General features: G+C 38.0%; 1 protein-coding gene across 3 annotated transcripts in view; it reads right to left on the bottom strand.

Moving 5' to 3' along the window:
- Window positions 1–25,523, bottom strand: part of MAGI3 (membrane associated guanylate kinase, WW and PDZ domain containing 3) — a 246,433-nt gene that overhangs the window by 99,729 nt on the left and 121,181 nt on the right. The window lies entirely within an intron of this gene.

Raw genomic sequence — 25,523 nt, forward strand, 5'->3', positions numbered from 1 at the left:
AAGCTTTTAGCTATAAACAGGAAAAAAAAAAACAAAACCAGAGTATTTTACTAAAAACAAAGTTTTGCTAAAAACAAACTATTATAGTACCAAAATATACATACCTGTAATATATAATGTGGGCATAATTTTACAGTAGTAGGGGAGGGAGAAGGTATAGGTTAGAGAATATGACAAATGCCCAAGGTAAGTTCCATCTTTGTCTTTAAATACCATCTACATACAGGTAACTTCTAGCTTCTTATGTCTCGATTCCTGACCTAGGTCCACCCAGCTCCAAAGCCACCAAACTCATTCATGTATATTGCAGATATGTTTGAAAGTCAAATAAGCATCTCAAATCTTCACCTGAAAACAGAACTCTTAATTCCACCCTCCCCCAAGTTTTCCTCCATGCTAGTTTTCCTTGTCTTAGCAAATAATAGCACTGTCAACCCAGCAGAACAAACCCAAAAGCTAGAAATCAGAAGTTTCCGATTTCTCCTTTTCACTTCTATCCTCCAGATCCACTCCATTAGCAACTTTTGTCATTTCTACCTCCAAAACATATCCCATACTGTCCACTTCTCTCCATTCCCATCACCTCCACCCTAATCTGGGCCAGCATCATTTCCCATCTGGAATTCTGTAACAGCCTTCTAATAGACTCCCTGCATCCATTCGTGCCTCCTTCCTGTTCCCACCATTTGCACAGAAGCCAGAGTGAGATTACAAACATAAGCCAGATAATCACCAGTCTGTTTAGCCTACCCACCACCACCCCACCCCCATGACTACTTATCGCACTTGGAATAAAATCCAAACTTCCACGTGTTCTAGCTTTAGCCATCTCTGACCCAAAACCATTCATGCCAACTCCTCACCAACCATGCTTCCACCTGCACTGGTCAGCCAAATGGGCTCTACCTCAGAGCCTTCTGCCTATCTGAACAGGCATTTTCTGTCCATTCACTTGACTCTTAGATCCAATATGAATAAATAAGAGAATGATGGATTTTTTTTTTCTTATTTGTGGGGAAAATGGGAGCTAAACAGAGGACTGTTAGAGCTCTCAGAGAAACGTTAAGCAGAAAAACGGAGGACTGCAGAAATCTGATAGCAGTGAATTTATAGTAAAGGTTGAATTTGAAATGAAAATCAAAGCAATCCAAACACTGTTCATTAGATAAGGCTTCACATGATTACCAAAGAGCAATGCTACGACAGAATGGATTACTGTACTGAGTAAGAAATGACCGGGTGATTAAAATACACTCTTTGTTTATTTGGAACAGCTTAATTATGACAAGGTTAGATAAGCGAAAAGGTTACCACATATCAGTTCATTCTTTCAACTATTATTTCATAATGTAACATTTCTAATCCCCCCCCCCCTCTTTTTGGTCTTTTCTCACAGGTATAAACAAGCAAAACCAACTGAGACGGTGTTAATATAAGCAGAAAACCAGGATGCTGCTAAAGTGTAGAGATAACATTCGGATCCTAAACTAATAAACACGAACCAGAAAGTCCCTGTTTTGCCTTGCCAAAAACAGATGCTGAGGAAGGGACACAGGTCTGTGATCAAAGAAGAAAGCCTGACAGATATTTACAGGGATAACACAGAAGAATCCCTGGTCCCAGAAGTTGCTTCTTCCGGGCATTCTGGAGCTCCACCAACCTGAGTTCCATTCAGATGGAATCATATTACGCCATTTCTCATTTTCATCACGGTAGGTGCTCATTACTGGGTGAAAGAAAAACCTAATTCCTAATCAGTACTATACAGTCTCATTTCTTATTGAACAAAAACATACCCAATAATGAGTTTATTAAGTATTTTATAAATAGGTAAGGTATGTTCCAAATGCTTTGTAATAAATATTACCCAAAACCTTTGATGGATTGTTTTATAGGTGCTGAGAAGTCTTAGTGATATTTGCAGGCGTTTAGAGTTTATGAATTGAGAGAGAATGCATCATTGTTTTTTTCCCATTTAAGATATTATAGTACAGGCTCCAATTATCTAAAAGCCTGCTATCCGACATATTTTCATGAATACACTCTATTTGGATAAAGGATAATGCCTCTGTAATTCAAACAGACAATCTGAGTCAAAACTTTTTCTTTAACTCAGATTTTGTTGTTTTTTTTTTTTTAATTTGAAACTTTGCTGCAATATATGGTATAGCTCACAGAGGTAACTATAAAATGCTAAGAACTCAGATTGGATTTTAATCCAGTTAAAACAGATTTAATCCATTAAATTAGATATGATGAAAGACAGAGCCATAATAAAAATCACAGACCACAAGTTACAGCATACAGGGATTTCTTAAGGTGGATATTGAAGTTAAAACACCACATTTTCTGTTTCAAGGACCTATGAGATCTTAAGACTGAGAGGCCAGGTAAAGCAGAAAGAACTAGATTCCAAGAATCGTACCCAGGATTATCAGGGCTGGAACTGCACTCTCAATTATCACCCACAACCCCTGCGGAGATTCTGGATGCAACAGGGAGATAAAGAGTTGCAAAGAAAAGGGTGAGGGACAGTTTCACAAATGTGATCTTTTATTTAAAATGTGTGAGTCATTCAAAAAAGTTATCAGCACCTTCAAAGTTGGAGACAAAATATTACAAATATCACCGAAATGTCAATTATAAAAGATTAACAACTCATATGGGTTGGCATCCTTTAAGATTAATAATTAATAATAAAATATACTGGATGTAGTGGTCATCATGGACATCCTTGCCTCAAGAAACCAAAGGAACATCTGTAAGGGGACAGAATATTATAGTTCCCTCTTTGATTGGATTCCAGGGAATTTGCTTTAAAAAAAATAAAACACAAATATCCTGAGTAGGCAGATGACTATGGAATTACTAGAAGGCCAACAGAAACGTTAACTCACAGAAACACTGCTGAGTATATCTAGATTATCAGGCTGTAAAGAAACTTCTGTCTTTTATTTAGGCAGAGTTTCACAGAAACTTGACATTTCAAGGGTATAAAAAACATTGACTTGGGATTAATACAGTTGTCACTCAACAAGTAAGAGAAAAGATTCTTCATAATTTAGGCAGCCACCCAGCCCACCCAGGCAGCCTTTGCTTTAAGTGTTAAGATTATTCCCCGACTTCTAAGTGATTTATAAGTTTATTCGCGAAACTTAAAAATAGATCTATATACCTTACAAATACAGCTCAGGTGTGGAAAAGTCTGTAACCGAAATGTCAATCATATGAATAAATCCAGGCACTCAAGTTTCAAAATACAAATCTTTAGTCAAAAGAACTCCTAAGTATAAATCCATACTTTCTGAATATATTCAAATTAATATTCAATAGCAGTTCTCTCTGAGGAATCCGTGTATAGAGACACAGGTTATTAGTTAGATAAACCCTAGGGCATGCCAGCATGGTTGTGGCCATGGAACCAGCTGTAAATCAATCTAATCGTCAAAATCTCACTGCCTTTTCCATAAGGATAGTCGAAGAGACTTTGTCAACCACTTGCTAAAGTCAAGGTATTACATGACTGTACTATTCTCTAATCCAGCGGTAATTACAGAATCGGGGGGAGGGGGGGATGAGATTGGTTTGGCATATCTTGTTCATATAAATTCACGCTGATTCATGGTCACCATCCTATTCTTTTCTAAACACTTAAAATATTTTATATTTTTTCAATCTCTTCAAATTTAGCCAGTTTCAGGTTAAGGAAGTGGACTTGGCTTTTCACAATCCATTTCATGCCTTTTTGGAAACTGGAACATTTGCCTCTCTTCAGTCTCCTGGTACTTTCCACATTCCCCATGATTTCATAAAGAATACTGACAATAACCCGGAGATAAAATCTTCAGTGCCTTCAACTCCCGGGAGGCGATTCAGTTGAGTTTTGAAAATGTACATTCGTTTAAAGTGAATGGAACTTTTACTACCTCCTCATTTTTTTAAATTTAATTTCTCCCATTTCAGGCTGTTTGTTTTCCTTTAACTGTTGGAAGAGTAATTCTGCTAGTTCCAGATTATGGAAGCGAAGTAAGAACGGTAAATGTCTGATTTCTGCCTGCAAACAGCTAACATTAACAACATCTTCCGATGAAGCAAGCCAACTTCCTTTTTCCTTCCTGTTGTTCTTGCTCCAGACATCACCTTAAAAGCATTTCGTGCTCTCTGAAGTATCTTAGCTACTTTTGAGCTCTGGCCTGTAGAGAAGAAAATTCTTAAATGTTCATTTCTTACATCTACTTAGCTCTGTATTAATGTGATCATGTGCTTCTTCCATTTGTCAGCATATACATCTTTTAAGAATTTTTTATAAGTTTATTTATCTTGAAAGAGAGTAAGCATGAGCAGGGGAGAGGCAGAGAGAGAGGGAGAGAAACAATCAGAAGCAGGCTCTGTGCACTGTCAGCATGGAGCCCTAGGTGGGGCTTGATCTCATGAACCATGAGACCATGACCTGAGCTGAAATCAAGTTCACAGCTTAACCGACTGAGCCACTCGGGTGTCCCAATCATATACATCTTTTAAAAACTGTGAGCTGCTCAGTGCATTCTGTGTACCCATAAGAATTCCTCACATAACTCTTCTTTTAGAAATCTCTAGTCTTAGAACCGCACCTAGAGATGCTATAAACTTTTAAAAATCTGTTTTCCTCAAAGGCAAAAAGTATGGGCATAACCACGTCCTGGTTCTCTTCCTTACTACGGTGACTGTATAACAGTCAAGTGACTTCCCCCAATCAACCATTCAATCTAACTACCTCAATACAACTAACGTTACCATTAGTCCTTTCCCATTAGACCTGGCAGTGTATTTTATTGTTCCCTCCACCTCGTGAGCTCTACAGAAGTAGGAGCAAGCTCCATGAAAGTGGTAAGAAGATCTACATAAGCTCCAAAGGGGCTCCAAATCTATATACTCCATATTGGCTCCTTGGTTAAGGCAGGGTGCCCCTAAAACAAAATAAATCAAACGGTAGTCTTTTTGTTTGTGAAACTGCAAATGGTATTTGAACAAGACTTTTCTAGAAAGTCAACCTACATATTTCATAGTAAAATATATTTTATGACACAGAAGTCATTCAAAATTATCTCACACAGTTGTTAAACATAGAAGTTTGTCAGCTGAGGGCCAAGCCTTGGTTTGTTTTTACAGATTAATACCCGTATCTAGCATACAGAATGAATGAATCAGTTTACTTTTATATTTTTGATTTTTCATTTGACCCTCTCTATCCTTGAATACATGAAATTTTAGAAGAGAATCCTCATCTGATACAGCACTCTTTAATAGTCTCTATACAACTTTATCCTAAACTGTGTTTCTTAAACCATGAAACTGATTTTATTTTAACACTCAAAATACTAAATTTTCATTGAAGCAGCATGCTCTGTAAGTGTTTAAAAGTAGGTTTAATTATAGTTTATACCCTAATTCCTCAAATTCTGTTCTTTATTTATTAATATTTTTAAATGGATTCACAAAATGCTATCTGGCTATCCTGAAATGCAAAATAAGGCTAAATTAACCATTCAAATCTACTGTGTTCTAGCACCACTGGGGATAACAAGTCCAAGCAGGAAGAAAGTTCAAAACCCTTCTGCTCTTTCTGGGGGGAAGATGTAAGAATGAGAAGAGAATGGGAAATAGAGAACACTGACCACTAGGACTGTTATTTTAGAAATGTTATTATACATATTACATGCTGTGTGTTTTCACTCTTCATGCAAACCTTTGAGGTAGGTGTTCCTGTTATTTCCACTTTACAGAGAAGAAGCTGAGGTATAAAGAGATTAAGCAACTTGGCCAAGGTCACATCACTAAATGTAGCAAACCTGGAACCTGAACCCCGTCAATCTGGCTCCAGAATCTACACTGGAGCCCCATGCTACAATGCCTGTCCCCCATACCTATCCATCTATCTATCTGTATCTTTTGATGAACCTCTCCCCTTGTAGAGGCTTATGAGAGTACAAACGAATGAGAGCTCCCTCTTAAGAGCCTACACTTCCTTGAAAGGGCCATAACTATTGTGTAGACGAGTATGCACTGAGTCCAGAGTGGCAGGCACTTGTGGGTAAAGCAGTGAATGAGAGGGCACCCAATGAAACGAAGTTTTGCAGGGAAGATGAACATTAAAGAAGACATTGGGTTTTTTTTTTTTGTTTATTTTTATTTATTTTTTAATGTTTATTTATTTGGAGGGGCAAGGAGAAAGGGGGATAGGGGATTCGATGAGGGCTGTGCTGACAGCAGGAGACTGACGTGGGGCTCGAACTCACGAATGGCGAGATCATGACCTGATCTGAAGTTGGACGCTTAACCGACTGAGCCACCCAGGCATCCCAGAAGGCAGCATTTCAAACACAAGGGCATCATGAAAGATCAGTACAGAACACTGTGCGAATCTCCAATCTAGATGCCAAGTCTGGGAAGACATCCCTAAGTAAGTTACACTGGAGCTGAAACCTGAAGGATAGATAAACAGGAACCAGCTAGGCCAAAAAAAAAGTTGTGTGTGTGAGGGGGGGCAGGGGAATTGAGGGAGTGGGACATGCAAAGACACTTTACTCAAGGTGGGAAGGAACACAGTGCTCAGAGGAACTAAGAGAAATCCAGTATAGCTGGTTCTTAGAAAGTGAGGAAGAGTTCACACAGGCTGAGACAAGAGCTCCAGGGACCAGTGAGTTGACTAGCACCTTACAACAATAAGAACATCAACTGACTTACATATAACACCAAGGCCCTTAATAACTGCTATAAGCTAACAACTATAGATATGTTCCTACTGGTCACCTCTATTTTCTATATTTCAAATGCCATCTCATTTTTCTGTTCCGTCTTCTATCTGTAAGAGCATCTTCACTGTTATGAAGTTCGAAGACCCATCTGTAAATATTTTTTAAGTTTATTTTATTTATTTTGAGATAGAGGGAGTATAAGCGGGGGAGGGGCAGAAAGAGAGAGGGAGGGAGAATCCCAAGCAGTCTCTGCACTGTCAGCGCAGAGCCCAATGCAGGGCTTGAACTCACCAACCGTGAGATCATGACCTGAGCCGAGACCAAGAGTTGGACACTTAAGCTACTGAGCCACCCAGGTGCCCCTGAGATCTCTGTAAATCTGGAAATGCCTCTGTCATTACAGGCAAATAGGACCTTAATGAATTTTAAAAAAATAATTTATATAATGAAATTCTTATTCAGTCCCAACTCTGAAAAGCATGAAATACTCTGGAATCCCTTGAGCCATTTCAGTTTTTACAACTGGTCAGTGTCCCATACTCTCACCAGACACAATGAAGAAACACAGACTGAAGCAGTCAAATAACGCTGCCATTTTCTGCAGACTATTCCTGCCACCTCACCAGTCAGGAGAAAGCCTCCTGCTCACGGAGGTCACGTTCAGTGTTTATTTTTTCCCAGCTTTATGGAGATATCATTGACATATAACACAGGTAAGTTTAAGGTATACAAACAATGTGATGAGTTGATACACATATATGTTGTGAAATCGTTACCACAATAAGGTTACTTAGCACCTGCATCTCCCCCCCCAGCCCCGCCCCTAGTAATACTTACCATTGTTTTGTGTGTGTGATAAGTTTTAAGATCTATTCTCTTAACTTTCAAGTTTACAATACAGTACCAATAGTTATAGTTACCCTGTTAGGTGCAGTCACGATAGCTACTACAGTCACCGTGTTAGTTACAGTTGCCCAGAACTTACTCATCTTACAGCTGGACGTTTGTATCCATTGACCAACATCTCTCCATTTCCCCTTCCCGCGGCCCCTGGCAATCACCATTCTATTCTCTATTTCTAGGAGTCTGACTTTCTTAGGTTCCACAAATAAGAGAACATAGAGTATTTGTCTTTCTCTGTCAGAAATCACATTTTTTGCCTATATTACAAATTATGGCAATAGTACATTGTTAAAATGGAAGTGTTCATTCTCCACTGGTTCCTGGAAGCAGCCATCAAAAATACATGGGTCAGATTTCATCTCACTGCCCTGGGTCCTACATCGCTGGCAGTTTGAGGTCAAGTCTGCTGTTACGCACCTGGTTCTTGCCCTGTACACCCTAAACAAGTTTCCTTTTCTCCCTTTTTTTTCCTTCCTTCCTTCCTTCCTTCCTTCCTCACCACCTTCCCTCCTTTCAGTATTATTATTTTTAATGCATTTACAATCAGAAGAACCGAGAGCATAAAGAAACAATTCTTTGGTTTACATAGCTTGTTATGTCTGAAAAAATCTCTGAACTGTACCAAACTAAATATATTTTTCCTAAAAGCCTAATACTGCTCATTACATGTAGAATTCAATGTTAATGCAGCATTGAAATTGCTTCATTATATTCAAATTATGTATAAGTAAAACACATTATCATGCCTTTTCTTAAAGTTTTTATGGCTTTTATTTGTTTAAATAAAGCAAGTATTTCAACGTAGGATATATTCGCAATAATAAGCATTTCCCACCCCCCCCCCAAAAAAAAAAAGAAAACTCTGCTGCAAGGCCAGGGATCTGAATTAAAAGGGTTGGTGCCCCAGAGGAAAATGCTGCTGTACCTTTGTGTGTTCTTACTCCTGAGGCAACTATACCAGTCCTGTTGACACCCTGCCCTACCCTTCCAACCTCCACCTCCAGTTTCGGTTTTGTCTACTCTACCTGGCACCCCCGGGGTTGTGTACATATAAATAACTGTCAGAGCAAAAGGCGTGCGCGCTGGCCACTCGTCCACCTGCTCTTTGAAGCCCAGACCCGAGGGGAACTCTGAAGTCCGCAGTAAGAAGCTCCTGTTTTCATCTCTCCTCCCTGCTGGTTCTTGCTACAGAACAGTGGGGCACGCTTGGCCTCCCTCACCGGGTCTTAAGCCTGGGGGAAGTCGGGGACGATGTGCTGTTCCTCTCCATTCTCCACAATGCCTAGCACAGTGCTGAGTACATATTTCTCTTAAACACACCACGCTGACGCTTTAAATAATGTGGCTGCTACACTGATAGACTTTTAAATGGAATTCATCGCAGAAAAATACTTTTCCTGTAATTCTCAAAGAAATCCTTTCAGTAAGCAGCATCATTAAAAATAATGTTTTCAGAGGCGCCTGGGCGGCGCAGTCAGTTAAGCGAACGACTTTTTGTTTCGGCTCAGGTCATGATCTCACGGTTTGTGAGTTCAAGCCCCGGGTCAGGGTCTGCTGGTGGTGTGCAGCCTGCTTAGAATTCTGTCTCTCCCTCTCTCTCTGCCCCCGTCGTGCTGTCTCTGTCTCTCTCAAAATAAATAAAGCTTTAAAAAATGTTAAAAAAAAAAAACCATAATGTTTTCAGTATAAAAAATGTGGCCAACAGCTCATGATATAGCTTAAATGGGAAAAGCAGATCATGACACAGATATTCATTGCGACCTCAAACTGAAACAATCACAGGATATGCAAAATAAAAAACTAAGGGATGTATATAAGACAAACTCATAAATACTTAATAATACTTATGAGTATTACTGCAGGGTCTAATTGTTGGCTAATTTTTAAATTTTTTTTTAATGTTTATTTTTGAAAGAGAGAAAGACAGCGTGAGTTGGGGAGGGGCAGAGAGAGAGGGAGACACAGAATCTGAAGCAGGCTCCAGGCTCTGAGCTGTCAGCACAGAGCCCGACGCGGGGCTTGAACTCACGAACTGCGAGATCTTGACCTGTGGCAAAGCTGGATGCTTAACTGGTGCCCCTATTGGGTAATTTTTTAAAATGTTTTCTTTAAAAACTATTTTCCGCATGGTTTTTGTACATTCAAATTCTACAGTGAAAACCTATTTCTATAATGAGAAAAAAATTTTAGAAAGTCGAGACTCTATTTTCAAAACCTGTGCCTTTCAGAGGTCAGGAGCAGAAAAGAAAGCCTGACTTGGTGGACCATTACGAGAAAAAATGTGCCAAAGTTCTATGTGGCTGCTCAAACTGTTTGTGTAGGTTTTCCCTTAATCATTTGTTTTTAATCAGTATTATTTTCACCATAGTGGGTTAAACTGCAACCATTTTGCATTTACCTGAAGCTCAATTTATAAACAAGCTATAGAACTAAAACCTACATTAAGTAAGGAAGTGAGATAAGTAAGGGGAAGTAAGGGAAGTAAGATAGAAGTCAACACTCTGGAAAAGACACAACAAATTCACAATTTTCCCTTAAGAAGCCATATATCAGGAAGAACAAAGTAAAATGAACCTTCCTAGGAGAACAGAGTGGGAAAAAATAAAGAATAAATCATCAAAAGTGGGTCCTTTTCTTTTGGAAGCCTTTTATTTGATGGGATCATGTAGATTTAGTACTTAAAGAAAAACAGTATTTGTAAAGTGCTGTCCTGTGGCTATTTACAATTTTTTCTTTGTGACACTCATGTCAGGAATCATTAGTAAACCTGTCATAATGCCAGATAACCAGTGCCTGGTTGGCACACCAGTATCTGTGTCATAGTATTAATGCTTCATCCTTTTGGCAAGAGGGTACAAAGCCATCTATTGTGCCCTGTCATTTTTCCCTGAAAACAGAATAAGTGGGTTCAGTAGTCTGCAAATCAAAGTTATGTGCATCAACAGAATGTCCACGACTAGAGATGGAAAATCTGCTCTGTAACTAAAGTTTCATTACAACAGCTGATCGAGACAGCTGAAAGGGGATACAGACGTGATTGATTAGAAGTATAACCAAAACAGTGACCATTAGAGAATTCCCACTGTATTTTTAAGATACATGATTATGTAAACAATCTCAACCTTTGGGTTCAGAGGGCAGGTTAATAATCAATCACTATTAAAAAAGCAATTTAAGGGGCGCCTGGGTGGCTTGGTCGGTTAAGCGTCCGACTTCTGCTCAGGTCATGATCTCACGGTCCGTGAGTTCGAGCCCTGCATCGGGCTCTGTGCTGACAGCTCAGAGCCTGGAGCCTGTTTCGGATTCTGTGTCTCCCTCTCTCTCTGCCCCTCCCCTGTTCATGCTCTGTCTCTCTCTGTCTCAAAAATAAATAAACGTTAAAAAAATTTTTTTTAAATAAAAATAAAAATAAAAAATAAAAAATAAAAAATAAAGCAATGTAATAGCCTCTTTTCCTCTGATAGCTTTTAAATATATGAATTTATACTGATCCTTAGAAATTTTCGCAAGTAGATGGTTAAAGGTCCTACAAATTCTAATATACAACAAAAGTGATCTGACTCTAGTGAGAATCAACATTCATTAAACAAAATTATTTAAGTGTTTCCCATTTACGTCTCTAACTCTATGTTTAATCAGTTATATAGTTTAAAAGATTTTTAAAGTGACCCTTACAAAATACGGTTATGAAAAATGTCAAAATTCCAAAGAAACATTTTGGGGGATAAATGGCCACTTCTATGTGTGTCCCTCTATTCATATCTCTCCACTAAAAATCCTCTCCCCCACTCACCCTACCTATAACGCTGAGTGAATCAGGACCTTCCAGAAAAGGTCAACATAAATGAAGTGTCAGAAGATCTCCAGTCTCCCATTTCCCATTAAAGGATGAGAAGGAAAAAAAGAAGAAAGAAATCAGCACCCTTAAACTAAACCAATGGCAAGAAATCTATTCCAAAAGGCCATGGAATTTCTATAAATTTCAACATCAATTAGTCAAAACTAAGAAACTGCACTGTAGGAACCACAATCAAGGGCACTAAATGTCATTATCTAGCTTGATAGTTCTGAATTTCGGTTTAAGTACTGAAAGAGAGTTTTCTGGGTCATGGCAATATAAGTCACTTTTACAAAAAGAAGACCTCTCTCTCTAAGATAGAACAAAATGAGGACTAATCTAAAATAGAAGGAAAAAACACTATATTGTAAACCTGAAACTAATGTAACACTGTATATTGATTATACTAGAATTAATTTTAAGTTGAATAAGCTATAGATATCCATTAGAATGAAAGCCATGAAGCTATCAAGAAGAAATCAGAAAGACTCTATAAAAAATTAATCTTAAAAAAAAATGAAAAAAGCTACTTTCTGTCCATTCAACATTAAACTTTAAAGGATACAAAACAATCTGGACTAAACGGAGAAAATACCAAAAGCGGATATGCAATGCTCTTAGCTTGTGAGCCCAACACATTCTGCAGAGTCTGAGTAGAAAACATTCAGAAGGGCCCCCAACAGCATCCACAGCTCACAGGGGCTCTCATAACAGGGCTGAAGGAAGAATGTGTTGACCAAGCACGGCCATTTTTCTTTTCTCCTAGGATCTTAAGTGGCAAGTATAATGGCAGTAGGCAAACCCACTTCAGAGCTGCAGACCTGAGTGGCCTTGAGAGTGGAATGATACCATGTTGACCCCCAAAACACAGCATGTATGAGCTGCTGTTCCTCTCCATTCCTAACAGCAGGAGACAGAAAGTTCTGAGAGAAACAGTGACCAAGGTCCCAAAATGTGGCTGCCCTCTGCTCTGGCTCCCTCCCTATATCCTACACCTCACCAGACATCTGATGCTACAGAGGACAGATGCTTCTACATCAAGTTGGAGAGTTCCTGTGCTAATGGGAAGAGCCAAGAGGAACCCAGGGACATAAGAAAGGTACCGATGAAATAGCACTGATGGGCTTTAAGCAGAGAAGTAACAAGAGCGGACGGTCATATTAAAAGGTAACTGGAGAAATATACAGGGGAAGGAGCCAAAAATAGCTACGGGGCATGCAGTGAAAAGGTGAGGGTCACTGTCCAGGTGAGAGGGGATTCAGATCAGTGTTGGAGAAGAAAAGCAGATGAATTTGAGATTCACTGTATACACCCACCCATATGAAGAGTTTTTCAATGCCAAACACTGTCCTTCAAAGGAGGTGTCTTATATTTGAACCTTGCAAAGTCTCAGATTACAGAATGATCTACAAAGTATTTTATTAAAAAAAAAATACAAAGTATTGTCTGGAGAAGACATGTTAGCCAGAACCAACAACAACTGTGTGCAGAGATAATCTGATACAACTGCTAAGAGAGGTGGGGCTGAGGAGGATAAAAATGCTGGGGGGGAGATAAAGTGAGAAGATTTAGTAATTATTCCTTGGGGGATTACTTCACAGTTGCATGTGGTAGATGTTACTGTCAAGCAATCTTTCAATGATCACTTGAAAAAAGTGACTCAGTCCATACTTAGGTTATGAGATCATAAATATATGTCAACAGAAAAAGTGAGGGAAAAAATTCTACCCTAATTCTACTTGTGGCTGGGACAGCATTATACACAGATTTAAAAAACACAGTATCTCAAGCAAGTTGGAGGGAAGGGAGGAGGAGGTGTTCTGGAAAACCATGTTAGATGACTCATCCCCGTGCTGACAAAATACTCAAGATGCATGGTGAAGAGCTGGAACAAAATTTTTTACATGAAATAGTGGGGAAAATATTTCTAAATTTTAAATATATGTAACTAGGGGCGCCTGGGTGACTCAGTCAGTTGAGCGGCCGACTTCGGCTCAGGTCACGATCTCATGGTTCGTGAGTTCAAGCTCCGCAACGGGCTCTGCTGAGAGCTCAGAGCCTAGAGCCTGCTTCAGATTCTGTGTCTCCCTCTCTCTCTCTCTGCCTCTTCCCCCTCTCAATCTCTGTAAAAAATAAAACATATATATTGGGGCGCCTAGGTGGCTCAGTCGGTTAAGTGTCTGACTTCGGCTCAGGTCATGATCTCACGGTCCGTGAGTTCGAGCCCTGCGTCGGGCTCTGTGCTGACAGCTCAGAGCCTGGAGCTTGCTTCGGATTCTGTGTCTCCCTCTCTCTCTCTGCTCCTCGCCCACTAGTGCTCTGTCTCTGTCTTTTTTTTTTTTTTTTTTTCTGTCTCGGTCTTTGAAAAATAAATGTTAAAAAAAATTTTTTAACAAAATAAACATATATACATATTTAATATGTAGATATTATATTTTATATACATAGATATTAAAAGTAGAAATTTGATTCTAGCCCTAAAAGTTTAGATTCATATTGCCTAACCAAAGGATATTTTTTTAAAAGTGTCTTTAAGAAAACCGTGGGATAGCTTAACTCCAGGGTCTCCTAATATTTGGATTTATGTGATATTGTGAATAGAACCCCTAAGCCTTGGCGATCTACTTGATGAGAAGAGTCAGGGAAAAAAGAGACCAAAAAAGATCACTTCAGGTCTCTAACTTGAATCATCAGGTGAGTTTGAGTTCCGTTAAAAAAAAAAAAAAAAAGTAGAAAGGGGAAGGAATGGTTTTGGGAATTGAAGCAAGGAATTAGGTTATGATTTGGGGCATGTCATTTGAGATGATAGCGAGGCAGACACCATCTGGTGTGGGGCAATGAGAAACCCAGGCACTACTGATGTGGAAGGTTGCTACAACCTTTCTCAAGGGCACTGGGGCAATATCTGTGCCATGTATTTGCGTATCTTCTGATGGAAGAGCTCTACTAAAGCTCCATTCACACATAAACGTAAACAAAAGTACGAGATGAGTGTTCACTGCAGCCTTATCTACAAGGAATTTAAAAGTCCAACTATAGGTAATCGGTGAGTAAATCATAAACGAAACACCTCTTCAAACACTGATGTATAACAGAATCCAAACACATTGATGAGTAAAAAGACGAAGCTATAGAACAACATTCCGTGCAAGGTATCACTTTTGAACTAGGTACACATTTTTTATGTGCCTGTCTGTAAAACTATATTCTAAAATGTGCTCACATCTGAATGGTGAGATGTTAAATGATTTTTACCCTCATCTTTGTACTTTTCTATGTTGTTTGAGAGGTTGATTTAAAAAAAAACCGCAAAGCATACCATTTTTTAGAAGTCTATGAAGTTTTTTTCCCCCTTTTTCTTAAGTGTTTAAGAATTAGAGCACAATATAATCTTGGAGGTAAACAATAAAAACAGGAGAAGACCACCCTGGCTGAGTACAGCTGGCTTTCAAATTTCAGGGCTGCATAAGTAGAAACACATTGTCAGGGTTGGAGCACCATCCCAGGCTTGAGACCAAACAATTAGGCTAGAGAAGTTAGTCCGTACAGACTTATGCCTGTAATTTGATTATTCAAATGAATAGGGTGACTGGGTGTTTAACGGGTCACTCACAGAACTGGTTTCTGAACCCTGACGCAGGGATTGAGTACGATATCGTGATTTAGGACCAGTTACTGTAAGACCACATCTTAAAGATTAGTAAATTACACAGAAAACAGACTGGAGAAAAACAATTAGATAGCCTGACTACAATAAAAATATTTCCCATAAGAAAGATAAAAAAAAAAAATAGAAAGATAGGAGAGAGGTCGGCCTCTCCCTTAAAGCAAATAAACCCAAAAGACAAGAGGGTGATAAAAGAAAACACCAAGCACTGTGTTAGTGTTGAGGCTATAAAAATCACAAGGTAGTACCTGCCCTGATGTTATGGTGTCACAGACCGGGATAAACAAATAACTACAAAACTCAGCTAGGAAACATGTGTAAGGTACACAAGAATATGCAGCCAGAGGAAATAAATAATTGTCTTTGATGGGGAAAGCCAGTTAATCTAGGCTGGGCAGATGGATGGGGAGAATGGAAAAGGAAGCACAGTAGGCATTCCCGGCATGGGCAGAACATGCCAGCGACATGGGAGTAAAAAGCAGACAGGCAGTAGATTATAAAACTGGTGACACACGTGGGACACTCGGGTAATGGAAGGCTTTGCTTAGGACACTAAAGTGCTGGAACATTACTCTGTAGTGAAGAAGACACTAAAAATTTTACCAAGGGAGCACAACATAGCCGGACGTGTTTTAGATGGATCATTCTGGCAACAATGTGGACTCAAGAGACGAGAGACTAGCTGAAGGGCACTGAGACCAGCAAAGAACAAATTTAGCCACAAACTAATTAATATTGGCACCAGAAGTGGTTATAGAAGAATGAGCGCAGCAGAAAATTGGATTGGGGAACTAGGAGGCCGACTTAAGAAACATGCACTGAACATAAGCAATGAACCAAGACATGAAGTGAATGCTTGTACATTTGCAGAGTGCTAGAATTCAAACTTCAAATTACAGGAGTCCCTGAAGGAGAAAAAAAATGAATAATTAATAAACAAGGAGTGTAGTTGAAAACCTGAAAAATTTAAAAGAAATGAGACTGGTAATAGAAAGGGTCACCATTGTCTCAAGAAAAAGGAAAACAGCAACAGCACCAAAAAGACACAAATTTAAATTCTTTTAGTTTTTTGTTGGGGTGGGGAGAGCTCTAAGTTTCCCAAAAGAAAGGCTAGATATTTAAAGAGTCAAAATCAAGGGGCACTGGGGTGGCTCAGTCAGTTAAGCATCGACTTCGGCTCAGGTCATGATCTCATGGTTTCTTTTTTTTTTTTTTTAATTTTTTTTTTTAACGTTTATTTATTTTTGAGACAGAGAGAGACAGAGAGAGACAGAGCATGAACGGGGGAGGGGCAGAGAGAGAGGGAGACATAGAATCGGAAGCAGGCTCCGGGCTCTGAGCCATCGGCCCAGAGCCCGACGCGGGGCTCGAACTCACGGAGTGTGAGATCGTGACCTGAGCTGAAGTCGGACGCTTAACCGACTGAGCCACCCAGGCGCCCCGATCTCATGGTTTCTGAGTTCCAGCCCCGCACTGGGCTCTGTGCTGACAGCTCAGAGCCCGGAGCCTGTTTTGGATTCTGTGTCTCTTTCTCTCTCTGCCCCTCCCCCACTCACACTCTCTAGCGCGCTCTCTCTCTCTCTCTCAAAAATAAACATTAAAAAATTTTTTAATAAAATAAAAATAAAGAGTCAAAATCAAGAAAGATTAAGGTGACAACTCCCTGATGAAAGACAGGATGTGATTTGCTTGGCAACAAAGACTCTTCCAGAACTGTGGGGTGGCAGTTAAAAAAATATTTTTTTCACCTAACCATCTTTTCTTCAGAGAACAATGAAAGGAGAAACCCAGAAGTCTAGGTCTGAAAGTAAAAGAAAACCTTGTAATTTAGAGCTGCTGCTGGCAAAAGCTACATCATACTGCTACTGTGATGAAAAGACAAACAGGTAACATGACACATGAAGAAGAAAACAAGAGACCAAAGCAAGGTAACTCGACCAATAAACAACGGAAGCAGGCACAATCCACAAACTACCTTATTTTTCCCGGTGGAAAGTCAAAAATTACTGCTTTACAGAAAAACATAAATTGATCACAATCAGGTTCGAAAAAGTCTGTGGTAAGTTCAATACTAACATCAATTCTTTGTGGCTCCTCAAAAACCTATGAGTATACATATCACCTTGTTACCAACATTTGAGGCACTTTTATAATACACACAGCAGGAATTAATGTTTCACTACTTCCCAAGAAATAATATGATTCATTTGTGCCTTAACCTCAGTAAATTTCACATACACTTTGTTGAACTTTAAAACTAAAACCGAGTTCATTTCTGATGCTCTTGAAAATATTACCTATCCTATTTAAGAAAAGGATCAGCAGATGACAAAAACCAACACTGAAAAGAAAATTATTCTTTTAAAAAAAATTTTTTTTAATGTTTGTTTATTTTTGAGAGAGAGAGAGAGACAGAGCATGAGCAGGGGAGGGGCAGAGAGGGCGACACAGAATCCAAAGCAGGCTCCACACAGCACAAAGCCAGACATGGGGCTCAAACCCACAAACTGCAAGATAATGACCGAAGCCAAACTCAGACACTTAACTGAGTGGGACACTGAGTTGGGACACTAAGTGGGACACTTAACGGAGTCAGATACTGACTGAGCCACCCAGGTGCCCAAAGAAAATTATTCTTATTTATCAAGGGCTTTTAAAGAGTCAGATATGATTAATTTAGATGAGATCTTATAAGACAAATTGGCAAAATATTAAATATTTGTTACTGATAAGATCAAGCGATCGTACCTTAAATTTTTGTCATAAATGTTGTTACTATTTTTACAGTTAAAAACAATAAAACTAGAAAAAGCCAAAACACAAATATTTAGCTATACTGTTTATAACTATGAAGACAAAAACATATACATTAATAATGACTGAAAGGAAATCTGCAGACATGAAAACATGTTCAGTTCTGTTTCTGGGAAGCTGTGTATGTTTATAATATAAAAATTTAATGAAAACCTGACATACAAAAAGATTCATAGTTGGCCCTATAAAAATGAAATATACCATTTTTCTTATACAAGAGTGAATAATAGTTAAGTAGTAAGGCTATATATATGTGATAACTATTTTTACTAAATTATCTAGTCAATTCAATTAATAATGGTGAAGAAACCAATCGAACTGATTTTGTTAAGTTAATGATTTCTAATTATTTTAGCCATAATTACATATTTGTCATCAATCAATGGTATATGCATTCAAAAATTTTAAATAACTCTACATCAGTGGTTTAAATATTTTTGTAAAACAGAATTCTATCTTCAAAAACATTTATGAGGAATTCCTTGTATAAAAATAGATAAGACTGTAGAGTCCAATTTGAAATGCACTGCTTTCCCAATTATAGATTTACCAGACTAATACATATGTGATTGTTTTAGTTCCTTGAGAGGGCCTCACTATGCTCTCTTGAAGGGGGAAACAGATTTCTATTAATAACATGTTATGTATTAAAGCTTCCCATAAGCACAGTTAATTTAGTCTAAGGTGGTAGCTGCTCTTTTCCCCCTCTAGAACTTCTGTTTAACTACAGAATTCTTTTTTTATAAACTGAAAAGGGAGGGAAGCCACTAGAAAAAAAAAAAAAAAAAAAAAAACTGGCAAAAGAAATGATTCAAGCACAGGAAAAGAAATGCAATGGCCTTTAAACTTCTAAAAAGATACTCAACTTCCCTCATACCAAGATAAATGCTAATTAAAACACTGAGCATTTTTTACCCATCGGACTGATGAAACACTCAACACCGTTGCTGAGGTTGTGAAAAAACGGGCATTTTTATACGTTGTTGGTGGGTGCAGTGGCATACCAAGAGTGGGATGGTGGAAAGAGACCATGCCAGGTGCCCACAATAAGAAAGAACATTGTCTATAGAGATTTTACAAACCAAAACTTAAAGTAGACTTGCTTATCATCATGTGCCAGCAATCTTTTTAAAAATACAAGCAATGAAATATTCCCTAAAATAATCTTTTGTTGTTCCTAATTCTAAATAATTGCTGTGGTTGCTGTTGTGTGTTAAAAACATTATGCAAGCTCAAATTAGATATTTGTATTACTTATTTCTTAAACACTGAATTACATATGGAAGTTGATTTGGAGAACTCCCAGTTTAGCCTCTGATATACATGGGCTCAATTCTACACATTCATTTCAGAAATTAAGTCTGTAACGTTTTGAAATGGTTCCACTTTAGCACAGTTTGTCTTGAGCCCTATGATATACTACATATTCCGGTATTTAAACAATAGATTCCAAATAAACAAGGACAGCTGTATGCTATTTCTCCTTTCTAGGTTATCTTTTTTTTTCCTGGTAGGAAGTTTTCAGATGAGTTAATCAGGCCCAAAAATACTTCCAGACAGCTGGAATCAGCGTCGCACAATGAACAATAAAACACAAAGCTTTAAAAACAGTTATTTAAAGAACAGTGCACGGAAACTGTGGTTAAGGTCATTAACTACACAACAACAAAATGTAAGGAAATGGACATTTCACAGAAAAAAGAATCACATTTTGAAGAATGGTAGGAGAGACAACAAAGATGTTGCTATTACTAGAAGAAATCAAAAGGGGCAATGTTTATTTGAATGCCTGTTTACACACTAGCGGATCAAGTTTGCAATCATTCAGTCATTTTCTCTGACACTGCAGAACAAGAAAAACTTCAGGAGTTGTTGTTTTTTTGTTTTTTTTTTTTTAATTTTTTTTAATGTTTATTTTTTTATTTTTGAGAGAGAGACAGACAGACAGAGAGAGCAGGGCAGGGGCAGAGAGAGAGACAGACACAGAATCCAAAGCAGGCTCCAGGCTCTGAGCTGTCAGCACAGAGCCCGACGCGGGGCTGGAACCCACAAACCGTGAGATCATGACCTGAGCTGAAGTTGGATGTTCAACCGACGACTGAGCCACACCCAGGTGTCCCCCCTTTTTTTTTAATCAAATGTAATAGAAATTTAAGATGAATTTTCTGGCAGAGATACTTTAGTATAAACGTTTTCTATAATATTCCATTTATTTTATTTTTAATTTACTTTTACTAGCATGATTATATAGTCAAATGTTCAATAAAATAAAATAATTTGTTTCCATTTTGTTTCTACCATTATTATAGTTCATTTCATGGTTATTACTGAAAATAATTTTATCATATAGAAGAGGGATGTATTCAAAATTACCTGCTCCAGGCATCAAATATACCAGGTTTGCCCCTGCGGAGTATAAAATGATACAACCAGGGCGTAAGAAAAACAAAAACAAAACAAAACCAGGGACAGTTAGAGTTATAGTTACATAATAACAAACAGAAACACTGGGGGGCTAAGCCAGAAATTAATAAAAATGGTTACCTACCATGGAAGTGGTGAAAGAGGTAGGGTAGGGGGTAGAGACAGAAAATGGAAGTAAAATTCTAACTATACTTTTTAATATAGTTTGACTTCTGAACCATTCAAATGTTTTTATACATTCAAGAGAATAAAACTAAGTCAAAAAAATCTAAATCAGCAAACCTTAACGCTGAAAACAAGTGGAAATAAACCAATTGAACTGCATATCAGGTTGGTAACACAACCACATGAAGACAAAAAATATTTCAAGTCACTTTTGAATATAGTACTCTGGCATAAATACTGGGACATAGTCTAAGGATAACAAAATTACAAAGAAGTCTTCAAGTTCACATGACAGTTGGAGTATTAATATTAGTTCATGTAATTTTGAACCTATTTTATTTGTACTGTTAGATAAAACAAATAGGTAGTTATGGAAATGATATTAGGAACCCAAGGTATTTGGTGGAAGACAGAAAACACCACAGTGGATTGTGGTATTAAATCTGCACAGGTATCAACATGAAACCATGGCTTTAAAAATATACACGCATATACAAACATAACCAGGAAGGTAGTATATATACATGACCTAATTATATCCACTCCAGGTAATGACATCCCAGTAGCAATGAACATCTCTAATGATCAGATCTGGGTTGTTTTTTTTTTTTTAAGTTTATTTATTTTGAGGTAGGGAGGGAGGGAGGGAGGGAGAGAGAGAGAGAGAGAGAGAGAGAGAAAATGAGTGAATGAATGAATGAATGAATGAGGGGAGGGGGAGGCAGAGAGAGGAGAGGAGAGGGAGAGGGAGAGGGAGAGGGAGAGGGAGAGGGAGAGGGAGAGGGAGAGGGAGAGGGAGAGGGAGAGGGAGAGGGAGAGGGAGAGAATGAGAGAATCCTAAGCAGGCTCCACACTTTCAGCACAGAGCCCCAAGTGGGGCTCAAATTCATGAACCATGAGATCATGACCTGAGCCAAAACCAAGAGTTAGACATTTAACCAACTGAGCCACCTGGGCACCCCATCTAATGCTCAGATCTTGCTTTCTAAATACCCTTCTCTATTAAAAGGAACCAAGGCTCCAGCAGGGAAAGTATAAGTGAGCCTAGGTCATTAAGATTTTCTGAAAAGTAAGGAAAAAAACTAATGAAAGGCTGTCAAAAAAGCATATGAGCCAGCTTTGAGAGGCTCTCACCAGCCTCTTGAGAGAATTTGAACACCAAAAAGAATAACAGCTATAACTGTTTATAACAAATTGAATAAATAAAAATCCATGAGTACATAATGATACTCTAAAAAGAGAAAGGCGGGGGGGGGGGGAGGGAAGAGCACATGTGTTACCAGTGGTAGAGACTATAACACCAATCCCCTACCCTCAAAACTTCACATTAAAAGAAGTAAGTATTTATTCTGCCTTTGGGGGAAAGAACTGATGTTCATTTCCAGCAGAAAAGGAAAAGTTCTTTACATTAGTGAACATGTAGAAGAAATGACAGATTTAGCTATGAAATAATTGGTTCAGGCGAGAATCATCGACAGATGATAAGCCATTTGGTATGAAATTATTACCTCACAGATTACTTGCTAATTTCAGATGGGAAAAGTATACTGTGACACAGAAAAGATCAAATTGAGTATTGTTAATAGTCTAACAATCTGACATCCTCCTAATACAATACAATATTAAGTTTACAGTACCACCTGTAATGTATCCATATTCTAGTCCAAAATTTTAATCTGAATAGAATCAAGCTGTTAGACTTATGTTCCAGTTTACAGGAATTATAAAGGATAGAGGAACAAGATAAATGATACTACAAAGAAACAATCAAATAGAGAAATGAGAATATTCTGGTTTCTTTTTTTTTTTTTTTCTTCAATGTTTATTCATTTTTGAGAGACAGAGAGAGTGCGAGCTGGGGAGGGGCAGAGAGAGAGGGAGAACACAGTCCAACGCAGGCTCCAGGCTCAGAGCTGTCAGCACAGAGCCCGAAGCGGGGCTCAAACTCAGGAGCTCTGAGATCATGACCTGAGCCACCCAGACGCCCCGAATATTCTGGTTTCTTAAAAAGTCAGTGCTCCCTTGCAAAACAAAACAAAACGAGAAAAAGTATGAAGATGTTCTAGAAAAAAAAAAAAGAGGTATAACATCCAAAGGCAACATATGATCCTGGAATGAATTCTGTCCAGGGGGAAAAAAAAAATCTTTATAAAACACTGAGATTATCAGGAAATCAGAATACGGCTTGAATAGTAAGGGATACTAAGAAATTATTGTTAGAAAAACACAGGTGCCAAAACAGAAAGGGTAGGTTTTATTTTTTTATTTTTAATGTTTTTATCTCCCAAAAATTTCTCAAGAGAAGAATCAAGTGAAGGTGAGGTATGGAGAAATGCAAGATGAAAGCAGACATCACGAAAGTAGAAAAAGATTAAATAATGTGAATAATTATGAAATATGAGGGAAAGAGAAGGGTGCAATTCAAAAGTCTGTCATATCATGTAAGGAAACATTCAGCTGCAGCTTTAACAGCGAACCAATTCTTGGTCAAACTCTGTAGGGGCACTGCTGTTGAAAATAATGCCTATAAGCCTGGTATTCTAGGACTTAGCCTCAAAATTTGAAATAATAACAATATAATCTCACATCAGTATAATAATAATTTCCAATTAGTGCATTTAAGTTCCTTAAAAGCACTAGAGTAATAATTTATTTCTTTATTTTTCGTGGTCTGTATTAAAAAGTAAGGCATGGTAAAGGTATTCAATAAATTATTTAAAAAAAAATTTTTTTAACATTTATTCATTTTTTGAGAGGCAGAGACAGTGTGAGTGAGGGAAAGACAGAGAGAGAGAGGGAGACGCAGAATCCGAAGCAGGCTCCAGGCTCTGAGCTGTCAGCACAGAGCCTGACACAGGGCTCGAACTCACAAACCGTGAGATCATGACCTGAGCAGAAGTCAGATGCTTAACTGACTGAGCCATCCAGGCGCCCCTCAATAAATTATTTGTGATTATTTTGTTCAGATATCAAAAAAATTAAACATATATAGTTATAAAATTTTAAAATATTATTGCTACTAAATCTAAAAGTCAGAGTTAAAACTACCATATGTGTGTGTGTTTGTGTGTGTGTGTGTGTGTGTGTGTTCCATATATATATATTTCTACTAATGTTATTTGTATACTAAAAGAAACATACTATTTAAAAAGTTAAATTGTTAGAAAGATTTAGAAGGTTAAATTACCAGAAAGGTTTATTCCTACTTTAAGAAATCTCTTCTCCTATATTATATTGAAAACTAAAAATGGATATTTTGATTAGCTATTATGTGGCAGCAAAGAAGCAGAAGATATTCCTAGTTCCCCCAAACGGTTGGAGAAACAATAGTATGGAGGATAGGATATGTTAATTTTATAATGCTGACCTCTAGGTTACATTTTAAAAATATACACCAAAAATATTTGGTGATATTTTCTTCTTCACTGGAATTTGAAAAATCAGTAAAACATGACTCAGAACTTAATAGATCTTTGATAGTCAAAATTTCTAAAGAGAGAAAAAAAATACTAGACAAACTAGTATCGTTCATAAGTTTTCTCAAAAATTCTCTAAAAAATCGTAATTTCTTGCTTTTGTCTCATATTTATGGTCACTTAAGAGCAACTTGTTATGAGAAAACATTTTAATATAGTTTAATCTCTTATAGCTAGCAATCTCAGACTATAAAATTGACTACCACTGAAATATCAAAGAAAAAGAAATTATCATTAATTTTCCTGTGGTAATGGAAAGGAAAGGAAATGGAATGGAAAGGAAAGGCATGCTAAATAGTTGGGAATATTTTAGGGATGCAGCATCATGAAATTTGCAGTTTGCCTTGGAAAGGTTTGGCTAAACACTCAGACGTGAAGAGTGTGGAATCTAGGTGATGGTTATATGGGTGTTCATTGTCCTGTTATTCTCAAGTTCATTGCAGCTTTGAAAATCTTCATTAAGAAGCAGTTGAAAAAACAGAGAATTCTTTAGTAAATACAGTATTAATTAATCCTAGCAATATGTGTTTCACCAGAACCCACAATTCACAAAAGAAGTTAAGAACTCATTCTAAGTTCCCTGCCATTCTGACAATTAGAAATCAGTCTTTCATCTTTGATTTCCCTCAGTCAGAAGCAAAAGAGCAGTCAGCAACATCTTCCCCAGGTTAGCCAAATGGCTGCCCTAGAGATGCAGCTTTGCTCAGCAAAGGAATTTTCTTCTACCTGACTGCCACTTGACCTCAGCTCAATAGCCTCTAAAGCCCAAATTCATGTAAATACAGTTGTAATGAAAGCTGAAAGTCATTTTCTAAACCCTCCGCTTGGCACCAAGATTTATACCCTGGCTTTTAACTTAAATAATATAATGTAACACAGCCTTTATAACCCTTCCTCCCTATTTATCATGCTCTTCTTTTGGGGGTGGGGGGATGTCTCATCTCCCCGTAGAACTTCTCTAACCATCACTTATGTGCTAATAATTCCCTAGATGATACCTACTTCCAAACTCTTCAGCCTACTGAATGTTCTTACCTGGGTGTCCCAAAAGTTCCTCAAAACCAGCAAGTCCAAATGTGAATTCAATTCATCACCCCTCCTCCACTACCAAAAAGTACATAACTTGCCATAGAGGCCAAACTAGAAACTCAGTCATCAATCTTGGCTCTTTGCAAGTCAATAGTAACAAATTGCAACAGTGAGTATTACAGTAACTAATACACAGTACTGTGTACCTAGCACCGTCCTATGCGCTGTACTTATATTAATCCTCACAACATTCTTCTGAGGTAAATATTGTGTTTCTCTTCATATTACAGATGAAGAAACGAGGCACTGAATGGTTTAGGAATTTGCCAAAGTTTACAAAGCTATTAAGTGGTAGAGAGTTAGCATTTGAACTTCAATGCTTTGGCTCTAGATAGAGTCTGTTTCCGTTAATGTTGCCCTTCTCCCTCCATCACCAAATACTACTGACTTCATCTAAATAGTTCTCAAACTCA

The sequence above is a fragment of the Panthera pardus genome, unplaced genomic scaffold, assembly GCF_024362965.1.
Source record: "Panthera pardus isolate Hobbes unplaced genomic scaffold, ASM2436296v1 HiC_scaffold_11, whole genome shotgun sequence".
NCBI lineage: Eukaryota > Metazoa > Chordata > Mammalia > Carnivora > Felidae > Panthera > Panthera pardus.